The 19,034-nt window shown below is 36.0% G+C and overlaps 1 long non-coding RNA gene across 1 annotated transcript; it reads right to left on the bottom strand.

Annotated features, from left to right (window-relative positions):
- Nucleotides 1-1,313: 1,313 nt before the first annotated feature.
- LOC110134066 (uncharacterized) lies at nucleotides 1,314-14,819 on the bottom strand. Its single transcript, XR_002312961.2, has 3 exons — nucleotides 14,644-14,819; nucleotides 7,997-8,065; nucleotides 1,314-1,401 (listed from the first exon to the last, which is right to left on the bottom strand). It is a non-coding gene; the product is annotated as an uncharacterized lncRNA (long non-coding RNA).
- Nucleotides 14,820-19,034: the final 4,215 nt, after the last annotated feature.

The raw sequence follows: 19,034 nt of genomic DNA, 5'->3' as shown, positions 1-19,034 counted from the left end.
TTCTTTCTGAGAGAAACCAATACTACTGAGTTTCACAATACTGTATTGTGGCACTGTTGCAATATTGTTCACATCTCATCTCTCTTCAAAATATCGTGCTATTTATCCTAAGATGCTGCTTGACCTTTGTTCAAGTTGAGATCCCATTAGACTACAAATCCCTGGAGAAAGGAATGGCAACCCACTTCATTATTCTTGCCTGGAGAATTCCATGGACAGTGGAACCTAGTGGGCGGGCTATAGTCTTTGTGGTCACAAAGAATCAGACACAAACGAGTGACTAACACTAGGCTATATAAATAAGCTAACCTATCATGAGTGATTCTCATATGGGAGATACTGCTTTAATTTCTTTACTAATTTAATCTTCACAACTCTATAAAGTATATACTATTATTAATGCTGTGTTACTTACAAAATAATTAAGAGAAAGAGAAAAGGGCAAGGAATCTAACTCAAGGTTAAAGCTAATCCCTTTTAGATCTAGGATTTCATAGTTGACATGAGATTCTGGGATTTTAACTCCAACTTTGTATGTATATTATAAAATGATCTAGAAACCCTTTGTTATCATTACAGTGTATCCTTGGGTACTTGTAACTTACATAGGGACTCAGTTAAGATTGCCCTTGAAATTTCTAGAAAACATCAAAAATTGTGTTCCCTCAATATGAACAAAGGTCTGGGGGATTAACAACACCTTGATTTTATTTGTCACCATTATGTGTTTTGGCTGAGAAGCCACATTATGCTTTATTTCCCCAACTTTATAGCAGAAGATCATGTATTTTCTTCATGGGGCATCTTTCATCTAAGAATCTCAAAGGGCTCAACAAATGTTATCTCATTAACGATCTCATCATCTCTTTATCATACAATCTGTCTCTGAAGTAGGTGGCAAATAATTGAAACTCAGATGTATTACTTGACTTATCCAAGGTCATAGACCTAACCCATCATAAACAACAAAGAAAAAATGTGTGGGTTAATTTGTATTCAGTGCTTTTGCTGCATAACCATCCAAGGTCTTTAATTTCTGTCTTGAACCAGAGTTGCACACTTAACTTGATATATCCTAATAAAAAGTTAGACCTTATGTCAACATCTCTCTCTTTAGTACAGTAATAATAGGGAAAATGATGTTTTATGTTTCTGTGGTAGCTGCTAACAGTTTGGTCACTTTTATTGCATTATATGATATTCTAGACATCCTGGGAGGTAAATTAGGTAAATATACTGATTTTCACTTTTCAAGGGAAAGCATTGAGAAAGAAGATGCTGTGAAATACCAGTAAAGTTTCAGTGGATCCTTCGAGGGGCTTTATTGTTTAGAGATCATCCTGCAGAATTTTTTTTTTTTCCAAGTTGATCAAGTTTGAGCCTTGGTTTCCCAACATGAACCTGTAATTAGCCAAAAACAACCCATGGAATGGGATACTTTGGGCAGTTCTTGGCAGTAAAGAACAGTTTCCTCCGAAAGAAACAGTTGTAAGCCACTGCAACAGACATTGTCAGAAGAGAGGGTGTATATGTGGGTTTGCCTTTCATCACAGTGTTCATTGCGGTCAATAACATTCATTAAGCATGCACCTATGTCACTATATGTCAGGTACCGAACTAAGATCTTAAATGCATGATCTCACCCAATTTTTACAACTTTTAGGGGTCATTGATTTTATTATTATTGTTCTCATTTTACAGTTGATCAAGTTAAAAATATTTGCCTCAGACTATACAAATGTCACTTTTTACACTTAACCACCATTGGGTTCTACTTACCTTTGTCCAGGTGCCTGTTCCCAAGTGTTACAGATGTCTTAATTTCCCTTATATCTTCAATTCAAAGTTTATTTGGGGGCAGGTTAAATGAAATTAAGTGAGGCAGCAATTATAAAGAATGATATTCTGTCTGATGCATAGAATGTATTCAACAAATAGTAGTTCATTTATATCTTCATCTGTCTCAGATAAGGAGAAGGAAATGACAACCCACTCCAATATTCTTGCCTGGGAAATCCCATGAACAGAGAAGCTGGCAGGCTACAGTCCATGGGGTCACAAAGAGTTTGGACACAATTTAGCAACTGAATGCACGTCTCAGATAAATTGGTTTTAATTATGCCTACTTACGACACAGCACCTCTACTCTGAATGATATAATAATAAGATCTTCAAGTTAACTTAAATAAAAACAATTATACTCTAGCAAATAAATTATTTACTCTGCATTTCTTGCTATCTAAAACTACCAGATGACCTTTCATACCTGAAATATAATTCAGGGACAGAGTCTAAGAGCAGAAAGTCATCTCTCTACCACAACCCTCTCCCTCCAGGGCAGCACTGAAATTATTGCAGCCTGTCTGTGCAGTGAACCTTAACTTGATTCTTTAGTCTCTCCCTCTGTTGTGTACCAAGTGTTTTCATGTCACCTTGAGAAAAGAAATCCCTCTGTCATGATCAGAAGAATCTGAAATCCTTGACTAAAAGATTTCTTACATTTCTTAAACAGAGTTTCCTAAATAGAAATAGCAGATGAGAGACCTGTAGACTAATTAGGCAATAGGTCTCTAAGTTTTTATATGATACTCAGTACACAGTCAAGTCAAGAAAGGAAGAAAACTAACAAACAAACAAAAAAGATTAAGTTCCATCTCTGATAAGAAATGCCACTGCTTCCCATTCCTTAACAAAATACCTAGCATATCTGATACTTGATTAAAAGTGATTGTGAAGCAATAGTGGAAATTAGGACAGTAAACTGATATTCTTTGTTCTATATTGAAATCCCAGATACCTTATCAGCATCCAGTGTGAGCTCAGATGTCATTTACTTCATTGTGTTTCATTTTTCTATCATGTCCTGCTTGTTTTTATTTGCTGCATAATTTGAGAGTATTGTAAAGACCAAGTTTTATTATCCAGTTACATTTCTATACAATTGCAGCCAAAAAATTATGCAATCAGTTTCTTTCAAACAGGTACATTTTCTAGTGAATCCAATTGATTTTGCAGTGAATGGCTGAGGTCTCATCATAAATTCATGTAGTTGTTTACTGGACAACCAGATTTCCATAGACATCTTGAAAATGGAATACAATGAATGTAAACTTAAGATTAATTGTCAAATGAAAAAGAGATACATGAACTCAATGCAGACTTCAATATTACATGGGTTTTGCAGTTATTCTCATATTGAGGCTGTAGTGCTAAAAGTTGAAGAAAAATGTGCCTGAGATAATTCCAGTGAAGCAATGCCTAAAAGTAGTAGAAATCTCAATATTTCTAGCCAGAAAAAAAGAAAGAAAACACAACTGGAAGTTTAGGGGAACAATATGGGGAAGAAATCCGGGGAGCTGTTAACAGTGAATGTAGTGAATGTCTGCCATAAAAAGGTTGTCATAACCAACTACTAACAGGGGGAGGGGAAACAGAAGGGGATTGGCAAAGGATACCCCTTTTGAATATCATAGAAATCACAAAAGTCAAGTAAAATGAAAGCTCAAAAGTGGTCTGAAATACTTAATAGCTTGATGTGGTGTTTGAGGTGAACTGATGTATTACGGATTTATATTCATGGTGACTTTATACTTGCAATAGTCTACCCTAAGCCAATATTGTGACCAGAGTATAGAATATGCTGAATAGGTGCATAATGAGTGAGATGAATACCTACTTCTGAAACCAGGACATTGTGTCAGTCCCATTCAAATCCAACTGAGAGAAGACAGAGGTGATTTGACAAAGGAAAAGTTAATATTTACTTACAAAGGCAGGAGAATCAGCAGCAGAGCAAACAGGAAAAACAGCAAATATCCATTAAGACTGAACATGATCCTAATTATATATATTCATGTGTACAGACAATATGCACTATATACAGTATATATTTATGTGTGTGTGCATATGTGCATTATATACACTAAGTCCCCCACATGAAAGCATTTAAGTTTCAAACTTTGAAAGATAAAAATGTGTGTTCACATATCCAGCCTCATAAATGAGTTCATGTGTCTGGCGTTGCATGTGTGCATGGGGCTTCCCTGATAGCTCAGTGGGTAAGGAATCCACCTGTAATGCAGGAGACAAAGGAGACAGAAGTTTGATCCATGGGTTGGGAAGATCCCCTGGAGAAGGGAATGGCAACCCACTTCTTTTCTCGCCTGAAAGATCCCATGGACAGAGGAGCCTGGTGGGCTACAGTCCAGTGGATAGCAAAGAATCGGACAGGACTGAGCAACTAAGCATGCACACACGTGCACTGTGTGGAGTACAGTAGGACACAGAAGCAGCAGTGATGCAGCTGATACTGCTGAGAAGCACCAAGAGATGATGATGGAACAAAAGTGAAAGAAATTGAGAGAGTGAAGCGAGGTGAAAAGATGGTAGATGGCACTCTTATAACATGATTGAATCAATCATCCGCATGATTCTAAAGAACACAGAATATGTGAAGTTTTCTGTGCCAGTGTTTTCGACAATAGCATGGAAGACACGTGGAAAAGTGATAGAGAAGATGGAGAAACTCCTCAGTGTGTAGATGCAGGATTAGCATCAGCGTTGTGTCCCACTCTGCTTAATGCTGATTCAAGAGAAAGCTAAAAGCCTTTATGAAAACTTGAAGAAGATACATGGCAAAGAATCAGAGGGAGCATCTTTTAATTCCAGCCATTGCTGGCTTCATCAGATCAAGGCTAGAGCCAATCTCCACAACATGAAATTTAAGTAGTGAGGAAGTGAGCACAGATACAGGTGCTGCCTGGGAGTTTCCTGAAATGCTTCGAGAAATTATTGATGGAGGCATGTATTTACCCAAGCAGGTTTTTAATGTGGATGAGGCAGGACTGTACTGAAGAGGATACCAGACCAAACTTTTATCAGTAAGGAGGAAATGTTGATGCCACACTATATAACATCGAAAGATAGGCTAACTCTCTTGTTTGGTGGCAATGTTTCTGGGAATACTAAGCTGAAACCTCACTTAGTTTATCGTTCAGAGAACCCAAGAATCCCTAAAAGTGTAGCCAGGGGCTCTGGGTTACACAGGCTGCTTTCAGGAATAGCATTTCCACCACTTTATCTTGGAGGTAGAGAAGTATTGTTTGAGGGAAGGACAACCCATTCAACATATTTTGCTGCTCAGCAGTGCTCTGAGACACACCCTATTCATGGACAACCTTCATCCCAACATCAAAATAATGCATCTGCTACCAAATACTACATTGCTCATCTAACCTATGGACCAGGGGGTTATGTTAAGTGACTTTCAAGACATGTTATTTATGTCACACTTTTTGTCAGGGAGTAAAGGTGAGTGATAAATCAGAGACAACCTTGCAACAGTTTTGGAAGAACTATAACATCTACAATTCCATGAAAACATCAAGTTCGCTTGGTGTGAATTTACAGCCATTGCCACGAATGGGTTTGGGAGAATCTGCTCGTAGTTTGTTCATGATTTTCATGGGTTTGACAAGATGGACGAGGAGTACAAAAAGGTCTTCAGTAACTTAATGATCCTCAGCAAGAAGCAGGGCTAGATCTGCAAGAGGACCGCTTCATTGAACTTGCTGCACAACATGAAGAGCTTACAAATGAAGACCTGATGGAAACTGGAGGCCCAGAGAATGGATGAAGAGAGACAAGAAGAATTACTGAAAACCTGAAGGGATTCACAATGCAGGGAATGACATGGGGGGTTTCTTTATTTGAGGAGGCACTGTTATATTTTGAGGCACAGGACCCAAATGTAGAATGGTACACAAAGATGGCAGCACAATGCTACTGTGTCAAGTCTTATGAGAAAATAAGAGCTACTACCCAGACATCATTGGATCAGTTTTTTCAAAAGGATGGATAGAATTGAATCCATTAAGGAACCAGAGCATGTGCCAGGCATGGTTGAAATTGCAGTTTGCCTTCCATCTCCTATTGCCGAGAGTCCTTCCGGTCTACCGTCTCCCATCTCCTCTCCCTCCTCCAGTCAAAAGCTTTTTTGACTGTTCACTCAGTGCCAGCCCAGGTAGGCCAGCTGTTGTTGTGTATTACTGCGCTTTTCAAGGTACTGTACTGTAAGATTAAAACTGTTTTCTTTATTCTGTGTTTACTGTTTTTAATGTATCATTTGTGTGAGAAGTATTACATAGTATACTATATGGACAGTTGTGTTAGTTGGGTATCTAAACTAACTCTGTTGGACTTAAGAACAAATTAAACTTAACAAATGTGCTCTCTGAATGACACTTGTTCATATGTGGGTGACTTGCTGTAGATTTATATAGTAATAAGTATCATATGTACATTACTTCCTACTCAAAGAAAGTAGTAGAGCAACAAATATTTGGTAGTCATTATCTTTATATAAGGTCACTTTCAGTTGGGTTTTAACATGAAATTTTCAGCTTTGATTTCAATATCATGTACAGAGGCATGTTGGGTATCTGATTTAGTAAAATGCAAGATTTTGCCAATATGACTGAGAATGATTATTATTCTTGGTGTGACTCTTTGGAATACACATGAAAATCACTAGCAAAATGTATGGTTTAATTTTGGGGTTTGAAGAAAAGAAATAAGAGCAACTAAGGAAAATGTATAACTTTTTAGAAACAAAAATAAAGTATCATGTATTGATAATTTCTTCAGTACTATTCTAATGCCATAGATTTTTAGAGACTGCATTTAAATAAAACCAAAACAGTGCATTTTTATAAAAGTGAGAAGCAGACAGATTTAACCACAGAGAATGGGGAAAACACTGTATGGACATCTTCACGTGCATGCGTGCTCAGTCGTGTCTGACTCTTTGTGGCCCCATGGACTGTAGGCTGCCAGGCTCCTCTGTCCATGGGATCTCACAGGCAAGAATACTGGAGCAGGTTGCCATTTCCTTCTTCAGGGGATCTTCCCAACCCAGGGATCGAACCCACTTCTCCTGCGTCTCCTGCATCACAGTCAGATTCCTTACCACTGAGACACCGGGGAAGACCATGAACATCTTTAAGGGCAATGATAATTTAAATACGAGAGCTTAATAAGTTAAAAAACTTGTATATTGGTTGTTTATAACCAATGCTGTACTGTAGCAGACTCTGTTATGTGGCATTTGATGTGTTTGAATGGCATTAATTTGACTAATAAGCATCAAAATGTGAGTAAAGATCCTAAGATGTATGCTTGGTTTACACAATGCTGTATTTTAATCAATAGTGAAGATCAAGAAAAAATTAATTTGCTTATGGAGGAAGTATAAGGAAAGTTATTTTTAATTAAAATTTTAAAAAAAATTGGAAATGAGAAAACCTGAGTTCACATTCTCCATGACCGTTAGTGACTTTGGGCTATTTACAAGTTTCCCATTTCCCTGTCTCTATAATAGATAAATTGAGTTCTAATCCAAGTGCTGATTCTTCTAAACTGTATGATTGTGGATAACCTATATAAATTCCTGAGCTCAGCTTTTATATCTGTATATTGGAGTTAAGAATATCTACTTCACAGAATTGTAGTGAGATTAGATGAATTCCTATTCTTAAAAAGCACTTTGTAAATATAAATGCATTCTGTGGAATTACATCTCTGTGGAAGTTAATATTTCTTGTTAAAGAATATATTGTATCCCTATTAAAAGTTATCAAATGAATTTTAAAAGTGTTTTGCAGTTCTAAAATGCTAAAAATTCAATAGAATTTAGCAAGTAGTAGATTAAATTCTGTACCCAAAATAAGTTATAATATTAAAAAATGTAAACACACATCAGGTCATATCTCAGATTGATATTATATATTGGATAATCTCTTGAATTATAACAAATTACTTTAAAGTGTAGCAACATAAAACAAGAGTCAGTTTTTGTTGGTAAGGAATGTGAAAGCAGTTCAAGTGATGATTTCTGCTAAATTCTGCTTATGGTTTTTCGTTAGTTTGCATTTGAGTTTTTAGCCAGGGTGCATCATCCCAAAGGTTAACTGAGATACAGGAAAAAGAGATGACTTACCATTACTTTCTAACATTTCATTGGCCCCAGATGTATACCAGCACTATGTGGGAGAGAACGAATGAAGTTCTTAGAGAAATAAAAGGAGAGAGTCACAGAACCTTCTTGGAAGAAAGTCCTAAGCTATAACTTCAAAAGCTTGATTAGAACCATTCAAAAGTAAAATTTGCTTTCTCTCAGAAAATGTATACAATTGCTTAGTAATTTCATATTTACATTCAATGAAGCTCCTCTGAAATATTCAGATAATCAATAATTGACTAGCAAAATTGACTAGGACACTATTAATCAGTTCAGTTCAGTTCAGTCACTCAGTCATGTCCAACTCTGCAACCACAGCACACCAGGCCTCCCTGTCCATCACCAACTGTGGGAGTTTACCCAAACCCATGTCCGTTGAATTGGTGATGCCATCCAACCATCTCATCCTCTGTCATCCCCTTCTCCTCCTGCCCTCAATCTTTCCCAGCATCAGTATCTTTTCAAATGAGTCAGCTCTTTGCATCAGGTGGCCAAAGTATTGGAGTTTCAGGTTCAACATCAGTCCTTCCAATGAACACCCAGGACTGATCTCCTTTAGGATGGACTGGTTGGATCTCCTTGAAGTCCAAGGGACTCTCAAGAGTCTTCTCCAACACCACAGTTCAAAAGCATCAATTCTTCGACGCTCAGCTTTCTTTATAGTCCAACTCTCAGATCCATACATGACCACTGGAAAAACCATAGTCTTGACTAGATGGACCTTTGTTGACAAAGTAATATCTCTACTTTTTAATATGTTGTCTAGGTTGGTCATAACTCTCCTTCTAAGTAGTAAATGTCTTAATTTCATGGCTGCAGACACCATCTGCCGTGATTTTGGAGCACCGAAAAATAAAGTCAGCCATTGTTTCCCCACTTATCTGCCATGACATGATGGGACCGGATGCCGTGATCTTAGTTTTCTGAATATTGAGCTTTAAGCCAACTTTGTCACTCTCCTCTTTCACTTTCATCAAGAGGCTCTTTAGTTCTTCTTCACCTTTTGCCATAAGGGTGGTGTCATCTCCATATCTGAAGTTATGATATTTCTCCCAGCAATGTTGATTCCAGCTTGTGCTTCATCCAGCCCAGCATTACTCATGATGTACTCTGCATATAAGTTAAATAAGCAGGGTGACAATATAAACCTTGACGTACTCCATTTCCTATTTGGAAGCAGTTTGTTGTTCCATGTGCAGTTCTAACGGTTGCTTCCTGACCTACATACAGGTTTATCAAGATGCAAGTCAGGTGGTCTGGTATTAAATATTGTTGAATGTATGGATAGATGTGTGGATGGATTAATCCATGGTTGAGTGGATGATGTCTTTGTGTTTTATTACATATAAAAATGACTATTAAAATTAAACCTATTTTATAAGTACATTTTCTTTAAAGTGAAATACACAGGTCTTAAGTGTGAAATTTTATGATCATGCCACAGAAAGTTGATAAATGGGTTAAATGGTAAAGGTTTGATGAGCCTTGGAATATCGAACATCTTTGTAACCAGCATCCTAACATCCTTCATTGGTAACAGTTGTTCTGATTTTTATCACCGTAGATTGGTTGTCCCTATTGTTGAACCTCATATGAAATGAATCATTATGAACTTTTTAACATATGGTTTCTTGGGTTATAACCATGATTTTTTGTATAGTTCTGTGTATTCTTCCCACCTCTTCTTAATATCTTCAGCTTCTGTTAGGTCCAAACCATTTCTGTCCTTTATTGTGCCCATCATTGCATGAAATGTTCCCTTGGTATCTCTAATTTTCTTGAAGAGATCTCTAGTCTTTCCCATTCTATTATTTTCCTCTATTTCTTTGCATTGATCACTGAGGAAGGCTTTCTTATCTCTGCTTGCTATTCCTTGGAACTCTGCATTCAAATGAATATATCTTTCCTTTTCTCCTTTGCCCGTAGAATCTCTTCTTTTCTCAGCTATTTGTAAGGCCTCCTCAGATGATCATTTTGCCTTTTTGCACTTTGACTGTGTGGATCACAACAAACTGTGGAAAATTCTGGAAGAAATGGGGATACCAGACCACCTGACCTGCCTCCTGAGAAATCTATATACAGGTCAAGAAGCAGCAGTTGGAACTGGACATGAAACAACAGACTGGTTCCTAATAGAAAAAGGAGTACATCAAGGCTGTATATTGTTACCCTGCTTGTTTAACTTATATGCAGATTGCATCATAAGAAACTCTGGGCTGGATGAAGCACAAGTGGGAATCAAGATTGCTGGGAGAAATATCAATAACCTCAGACATGTAGATGACACCACCCTTTTGGCAGAAAGTGAAGAAATAAAGAGCCTCTTGATGAAAGTGAAAGAGGAAAGTGAAAAATTTGGCTTAAAACTCAATATTCAGAAAACTAAGATCATGGCATCTGTTCCCATCATTTCATGGCAAATAGATGGGAAAATAATGGAAAGAGTGAGAAACTTTATTTTCTTTATTTTCTTGGGCTCCAAAATCACTGCAATGGTGACTGCAGCCGCAAAATTAAAAGATGCTTACTTCTTGGAAAAAAAGCAATTACAAAACCAGACAGCATGTTAAAAAGCAGAGACATTCCTTTGCCAGCAAAAGTCTGTCTAGTCAAAGCTATGGTTTCTCCAGTAGTCATGTATGGATGTGAGAGGTGGACCATAAAGAAGGCTGATCATCAAAGAATTGATGCTTTCGAACTGTGGTGTTGCAGAAGACTCTAAAGAGTTCCTTAGACTTCAAGGAGATCAAGCCTGTCCATCCTAAACGAAATCAGTCCTGAATATTCAATGGAAGGACTAATGCTGAAGCTGAAACTCTAGTACTTTGGCCACCTGATGCAAAGAACCGACTCATTGGAAAGGACCCTGATGCTGGGAAAGATTTAAGGTGGGAGGAGAGGGGGACGACAGAGGATGAGATGGTTAGATGGCATCACCAACTCAGTGGACATGAGTTTGTGTAAGCTCCAGGAGTTGGTGACAGACAGGGAAGCCTAGTGTGCTGTAGTCCATGAGGTCTCAAACAGTCAGACACCACTGAAAGACTGAACTGAACTGAACCGTGATTTATTTATTTTTAAAATTATATGAATAAAGTTCGAATTTACATCCATTATTGTGATGATATATATCTGAACTGTTTACAGATCTTATCTAATATTAATAGAACTGCTATACATGTTTTTATACAAGTCGTTTTGTGGAAGCATGCTATCATATCTATTGAGTTACACTGCTTTCATTGTGTTACATGACTATTGATATATTGTAGTTTTCATTTTCATCGGATTTAAAATCTTTTCCAACTTTTCTGTTATTTCTTCTTTTCTTTCCTTCATTGGTTACTTAAAATATCTGGAAATTTTGACATGGATACTTTATGTTTTATCATAGTATATGTTCTCAAAGTTTCAGTTCTTTCTCTTTTTTTTTATTGAATAGAGAATTATGTTGCAGCCTGGCACATTATCTGCCATAGTTAATATTGCATGTGCACTTAGAAAAATATGTTTTCTGTACTTTGGGTGAAGTGTTCTTCTATAAGTGTTAATTAGGTAAGATTAGTCAATTATATTCAGCAAATATTGTATATTCTAACTGATGTTTTGTGTATTATAGATTATTGGAACAGTTTCTTGAAATATCTATCTGTATCTTTAGTTATTTTTTCTCCATTGAGTCTCTTTTCTTCTTTTGTTTAAAAATTTTGTTTGTAAGCACATACAGAGTTAAAATTAGAACATTTTTCTAATGTTTCAACTTTTTATCAGTTTGAACTGTACCTCTTTATATCTAGTAATAGTGTATTGTCATGAAACATGTTTTTTCTATTATGATTTTAATCACACAAGCTTACTTATGCAAAGATTTTTATTTCTTTGTTTTTATATTTCTTTGTCTTTATATTTTAAAAAAATTGTGCAACCTTTAATTGCATATTTATCTGACCTGATATTTTCTTATCTTTAACTGATGCTCTTTTCATTAAATGTTAATTGTTAATATAGTTCATGTCTACTATTTTACTATTTGCTGTCTGTTTCTCACATCTAAATTATCGTTCCCCTGTTCTTTCATGCTTGCCTCCTTTTGAATTAATCTTTCTTTTATATCTTTGTTCTGTTTCTATACTTAGGAATACCTGATGTATGTATTTGCACTTTGTTTTCTGGTTACCTTAGTAAACATTATGCATTCATATTTTTTTATATTCTACTTAAAATTAATGTTTTACAGCTTCCTATAGCAGAACAAAAATCATTCCATTAGTATAATTATTCTACCATCTCTGTCTTTTGTGTCATTGTTGCCATATCTTAGTTTTACATAATCAAGCCACAAAATATAATGTTACTGGTTTTTATTTTTTCCTTAAAAACTAAGAGAAACTATAGCCTTTAGTATTCACCTAAATATGTGCTAGTAATTGAACTCATTCTTTCCTATTAATTTGCATTTTCATATGATGTTATTTTTCTTCAGCCTTACCAAAGTGTTTTATTATGTGCGATAGAGCAGATTTTCTTTTAAGAATTCTTCAAGGTTTATTAAATTGAAGATGTCTTTTTTTCCCCTCAATTTTTAAGGCTATTTTTACTGAATATGAAAGTCTAGGTTGACAGTTTCACATTTTATAGATACTGTTCCACTGTCTTCTCCACCCTATTGTTTCTGTTGAGAATATGTCATGAATATTGAGATTACTTTGAATATGATGCTCCTGTTTAAGATTTTCTCTTTTTCTTTTCATTTCAGCAGTTTGAGTATGGCATATCTGAGTGTCATTCTCTTTGGATTTATCCTGCAAAAGTTTGGCAGAACTTCTTGAAAATGTAAAGGTATGTTTTTTAAACACATTTAGCATTTTGGTCATTTTTTAAATATAAGTCATGTGCCCTAATCTTTCAGCTCTCTGAAACTCCAAATATGTTTAGTAGACAACTTGATATGTCATAATTCACTAAACACTTTTTCAGACATTTCTTCAATTATTCTCTTTCTCCTTCAGTTAGGATTATTTGTATTTATGTGTCTTCAAATTTACTAATCCTTTATTTTTCAGTATTAAACATTTTTTAAAAAGCTTGTATTTTTATATCATATATTTTCAGTTCTAGGATTTTCATTTGTTTCTTTTTTATACTCCAAATTTCTCTCTCGTCCTTGTCTATTAATTTCAAAATCTGTTTTGTTTTGGGGTTTTGTTTCACTAATTACTGGTATTTTTTAATGTGAGTGCATTTTCATGTTTCTTGATGTATCCAGTAATTCAGTTGTGTGCTTGGCATTGTGCTGAACACACTGCAGAGATTCCAGATTGTGTCATCTTCCTTTAATGGATGTTAAATTAACAGATGTTGAATTTTTCTCTCTAAACAGTTAAGTTACTGGTGTAAAGATACAGTACTGTCAGATTTTTATGATTAAATGCTATCAGTTTTGTCATTAGTTCTAAGACACATCTTTTATGCCAAGGTATGACTCCTACTCCAAAATTCTGGAATTTCAACTGAATGTTTGGTGTGTTTGTAAAGTGCTCTTAGGGCTTTCCAGTTTGACTGGATGAGGATTCCAGTATCTCACAATAGTTAGGAACTCGAGTGTCTGTATTCCATACACACTGCAAATGCAAGATAGCAGAACTTGACCTTTCAGAGTCTGGTCTGCATTTATAAAGCCCAGTCCTTGGCCAAGGATCCAGAGTAAATCCCCATCTAGTATTCTAGAGACTTTAGCAAAGCCGCTTCTTCTCTGATGCTATTTCCCACAAAGCCTAAGTACTTTAGCTGATCAAAACTCTGCCTCCTTGGCTCAGTAAGACTATTGTTTCTCTTGTTCCCCACCCTCCTGTGCTATAGTAGTTAAAATGTTCCTCTTGAGAAATCTGGTGTGAGCATGGGCTTACTTTCTATGATCTTGCTTTTCCTATTTCTTGGTGCTTAAAATAGTCATTTTATTTTTTTCAAATATTATATTTGTTTGTAGTAGGAGGACAGGTCTTATACCAATTATCCCTTCATGCCTGGAAGCAGAATTCTCATTAATTATATTTTGAGTTAAATATAATGTTGGATGAGTGGATGCTTTGAAAACCATATGTCCAATATTACATAGCGCGAGCATGGAAAAATTATGTCTTAGAAATCTTGGTTTAATAGTGGTTCTATAATGAGAGATTGTCATCGAAGAGAGACTAAATTGCGTCTTAAATCTATCTGTGTTAAGAAATTCAAAGAGATAGCCAAATGTGGGTAGCAAAAGGAAATAAGATATGTCATTGATTTTTGAAAGTTAGGTGGGATTTAACTGATACAGTAAATGGATCTGTTCAGCAGGGGAGATTCATTTGTAAATATAGTGCAAAATATGAAAATACTGTTTTTAAAAACAATGTAAAGTTTATACATTAAAGCATTGCTATTCTCATCACAAAAGACTTAGTTTATATAGAGATTCATTGAGGGCTCAGTATTCTGGTGAATTCCATTATAATTGACAAATGCAGAATTATAATTTATTTCCTGCATTTGGATAAAAGAAAGCAGAGCAACTGTTTTATTATTGTATTTATCACTTTTTCCAAGAGATACTTAGAATAAACCTAGTCCGAGAGTAACTCACATACCTGGTGATATTAGCAAAGAGGAGGACACAGGGTTGTTTCCAAGGCAACAAGTATAAGGTAGATAAGATCCCTGAGTCCCTTTTCCTTCCTGGGGAAGTCCCACTCTGGGGCTCTTGCACAGACTTCCCATTGTTGAGAACCAGCAGAAAGAACAAGAAAGTGGTTAATTCAGTGGATCAAAGGCATTCGGTGTGCGTGAACTGGCTCAGAAACACTCTAGTTCTTCTAGAGTATGTAATTTGATCTTTTTTTATGCCTTATGTTTATTGTTTTTGTTTTATTTTTGTATAAAATAAAGACAGTTATATCAGCCTTCTACTTCTCTCTTTTTTTAAAAAAAAAAAAAAGGATAATCAGCCTTAGTGAAATTACTTTGGATAGTTTTCATTAACAACAATAAAACAGTAAGTATGAAAATTGGAAGCATATTTCCAATGAGCCATATAAGACATCTTTGTTAGGAGTTTTAATTGCTGGGTTGATAGCAGTTAAAATTTTAGGTCTTTAACTTGCTAAGGTGACAGGTAAAATTAGTGATTGACTTAGTAAATGAAAATACAATTTTTACAATATCTGCACCTTTTTTAGCACTGAGAAAAGTAAGAGTGCCCCTTTCTTATTTTTATTAGACTTATAGTGTAGTGAGGAACAGAAATATGTAATTACTAAGTCACATTATAAGTACAGTATCGTGGCAATCTGTCATATACCATAACAGTAAAAAGGGAGGCCTTACCAAGTTTGTGGTGGCAGATGGATTAAGGACAACATGCCAGAAAGAGGTAGTAGCCGTGGTGATTCTCAAATAATTAAAAGACGTTGTAGTCACCCCTCAGTAACTATGGGAAGTATTGGTTCCAGGATACCCATGGATACAAAAATCTTGGCATGCTCCAATCCCATATAATTAATGGCATAGTATTTGCATATAACCTATGCACATCCCCCAGGATACTTTAAATCATCTCTAGATTAGTTATAATACCTAATACAAGGTAAATGGCATCTAAATAGTTGTAAATATAACATAAATGCTATTAAATATTTGCCAATGCACAGAAAATTCAAGTTTTGCTTTTGAAAATTTCTTTTTCAGATATTTCCCATCCACATTTGGTTGAATCTGCAGATTTAGAACTCACAGATATGGAGGGCTGACCATAGAGGTAAGGTGAGTGAGAGAACATTTCTGGAAGAAGGAATAATATGAAAAATTGTAAAGTCAAATCAAAGAAAACTCCTGGTGTTCTGTTAGGAATAAAACATGGAAGTTAAAGAACAGAGAAGAGACATATATTGAAAATATTATTAAGAGTAAACCCCTAGGATCTTTAAGGCAATAAAAAATATTTGCAGCATTGATATATTATACTGGTGAAATGCATATGAGGGAAATACACCTGTGAGTAAGGAACATACTTCAGAATCAAAAGACGATGAACCCTAAATAAAGCCCTAGTAACAAGTTCCCAGGCAGCACAGTGGTAAAGAATCTGCCTGACAGTGCAGGAAACACAAGACAGAGGTGGGTCTGATCCCTGAGTCAGGAAGATCCTCTGGAGGAGGAGGAAATGGCAGCCCACTCCAGTATTCTTGCCTGAAAAATTCCGTGGATAGAGGAGTCTGGTGGGCTGCAGTCCATGGGGTCGCAACTAGTTGAATATGACTGAATACACAGCAGAGAGAGTAACAGCTTTAGCTTGCAGCTTGGTGACTGTTGTGAAGGAATACTTAGGAAGTAACATTTACAGGATTTGTTGATTGACCAAATGTGGAAGAAGTGACTTGGGTGACTGAATTGATGGATATATGAAAGAATAAACTGAAAGATGATCAGACAGAGAGAAGAACAGAAGTCCATTGCGATTGAGTTTGATTTGATTTGATTTGATTGAGTAGCCAAGAGAAGTCTATGTAAGAGCTCAGTGAAGAAATCTGAGTTAGAGATTAACTATACTGCAGATAGTAAAACAAAAACAAACAAAAAACTGTAAGTTCCTAATGGAAAGAAAAATGCTGAATTTTAAAAGAGAAAGATTAAGGATGAAACTCTAGGGGGTGTTGGAGTTTAGAATATAAAAGCAAAAAAGAAAATGCAGAAATGATGAAAATATACTACTCTGAGAGAGAAGAAATAGCAGGATAATTAAATGGGAGGAATAACAACCTTTATAATAAATGACACTAAGACAGCTAGATACCCACATGCAAAGAATAAGTTGGATCCCTATATCTTACTGTATATAAAAACTGGCTCCAAATGCATCAAGGCTAGAACAGTAAAACTCTTTGAAGAAAATATAGACATAAATCGTTATGATCTTGAGTGAAGTAAAACCTTCTTAGATACCAAGAGCACAAATAACTAAAGAAAAAAATACACTGATTGGACTTCATGAGAATTGAAAGCTTTTTTTGCTGAAAAGGATGCCATAAATAAAATAGAAAGATAACCATGGATTGGGAGAAAACATTTTCAAATCATACATATAGTAAATAAATTGTTATCTAGAATGTATAAAGAACTCTTATAATTCAGAAATACATCATAAATGACAAAATTGGCAAAGAATTTAAATAAACATATCTCCAGAAATTGTATATGAGTGACCAATAAGCACATGAAGAGATGCTCAGTATGATTAACAGTCTGGTAAACACAAATCAAAACCACAATGAGATACCACTTTATACCTGTAAGAATGGCTGTAATAATATTAAAAATAAATTAATTAAAAATACAAAGTGCTGGCAAGGATTGACATCTTCCTGTATTACTGGTGGGAATGTACAATTATTCAGCTATTTTGGAAAGCAGTTTGGCAGTTTCTCAAAAAATTGAACATAGTGTTATTATATGACCCAAGAACTCCTCTCCTAGGTGTATATGCAAGGGAATGGAAAACAGATGTTCACTGTGGAACCTTTATATGGATGGTCACAGCATATAGGCAAAACATGAAATTAACCTTAATACCCATCAGTTGATGAATGGATAAATACAATGTGGTGTATCTCTAAAGTGGAGCATTATTCAGCAATAATATATAATGAAGTACTAATACATGCTACAGCATACGTAAACCTTGAAGTGATATTAAGGAAATCAGGTACATAAGACCACATACAGTATGATTCAGTTTATATGAAATGTCAAGAATTAGGCACATCCATAGTGATGGTGTTCTTGCCTGAAGAATTCCATGGACAAAGAGTTGAACATGACTGAGGGACTCACACACACACGCACACGCACACACTCACACGTGACGGTAATTAGAGGTTGCCAAGGATGGGAGATGAAACAGAGGAGGGAGGGCTGGGGTGACTGCTTGGGGGTACAGGGTTTATTTTGGGAGTGGTGAAATGTTCTGGAATTAGATAATAGTGATGCTTTCATAAACTTGCCACTATATTTCAGACTCTGAATTGTACACTTCATTTTTATTTATTTGGCTACACTGAGTCTTACTTTCAGCATGCAGGATCTTTGATCTCTGTTGCAGCCTGCAGACTCTTAGCTGTGGCATGTGGTATCTAGCTTGCTGACCAGGGATCGAACCCAGGGCCCCCAACCTTGGGAGTGTGGAGTCTTAGCCACGAGACCATTGTGAAAGTTCCTATAAATTTTAAAATGGTGTTTTGGGTACCAGAATTAATTCACAATAAAACTGTTTAGAAAAATAGCCTCTGTGTGTCCCAATTCCAGCATTTTCCAGATACTGGCATATCTTTCAGTGTAAACACATGGGTTTTCTTCATTTCTTTTATCCAGTTATGGAATAGTTACTATAAATTGCTGAGTTCATAGTTAATTGGGACTGAGCATAGGGGCAAAAAGAATGAAGGGATGGAGCCAAAGCAAAAACAATACCCAGTTGTGGATGTGACTGGTCATAGAAGCAAGGTTGATGCTGTAAAGAGCAATACTGCATAGGAACCTGGAATGTTAGGTCCATGAATCAAGGCAAACTGGAAATAGTCAATCAGGACATGGCAAGAGTGAATGTCGACATTCTAGGAATCAGTGAACTAAGATGGACTGGAACGGGTGAATTTAACTCAGATGACCATTATATTCACTACTGTGGGCAGGAATCCCTTAGAAGAAATGGAGTAGCCATCATGGTCAAGAGAGTCCAAAATGCAGTAGTTGGATGCAATCTCAAAAATGACAGAATGATCTCTGTTTGTTTCCAAGGCAAACCATTCAATATCACAGTAATCCAAGCCTATGCCCCAACCAGTAATGCTGAAGAAGCTGAAGTTGAATGGTTCTATGAAGACCTACAAGACCTGTTAGAACTAACACCCAAAAAAGATGTCCTTTTCATGATAGGGGACTGGAATGTGAAAGTAGGTAGTCAGGAAACACCTGGAGTAACAGGCAA

Source organism: Odocoileus virginianus, chromosome 28 (genome assembly GCF_023699985.2).
Source record: "Odocoileus virginianus isolate 20LAN1187 ecotype Illinois chromosome 28, Ovbor_1.2, whole genome shotgun sequence".
NCBI classification, from domain to species: domain Eukaryota; kingdom Metazoa; phylum Chordata; class Mammalia; order Artiodactyla; family Cervidae; genus Odocoileus; species Odocoileus virginianus.
The sequence above is the reverse complement of the archived record's forward strand: the minus strand, read 5'-3'. Positions and strand labels throughout refer to the sequence as shown.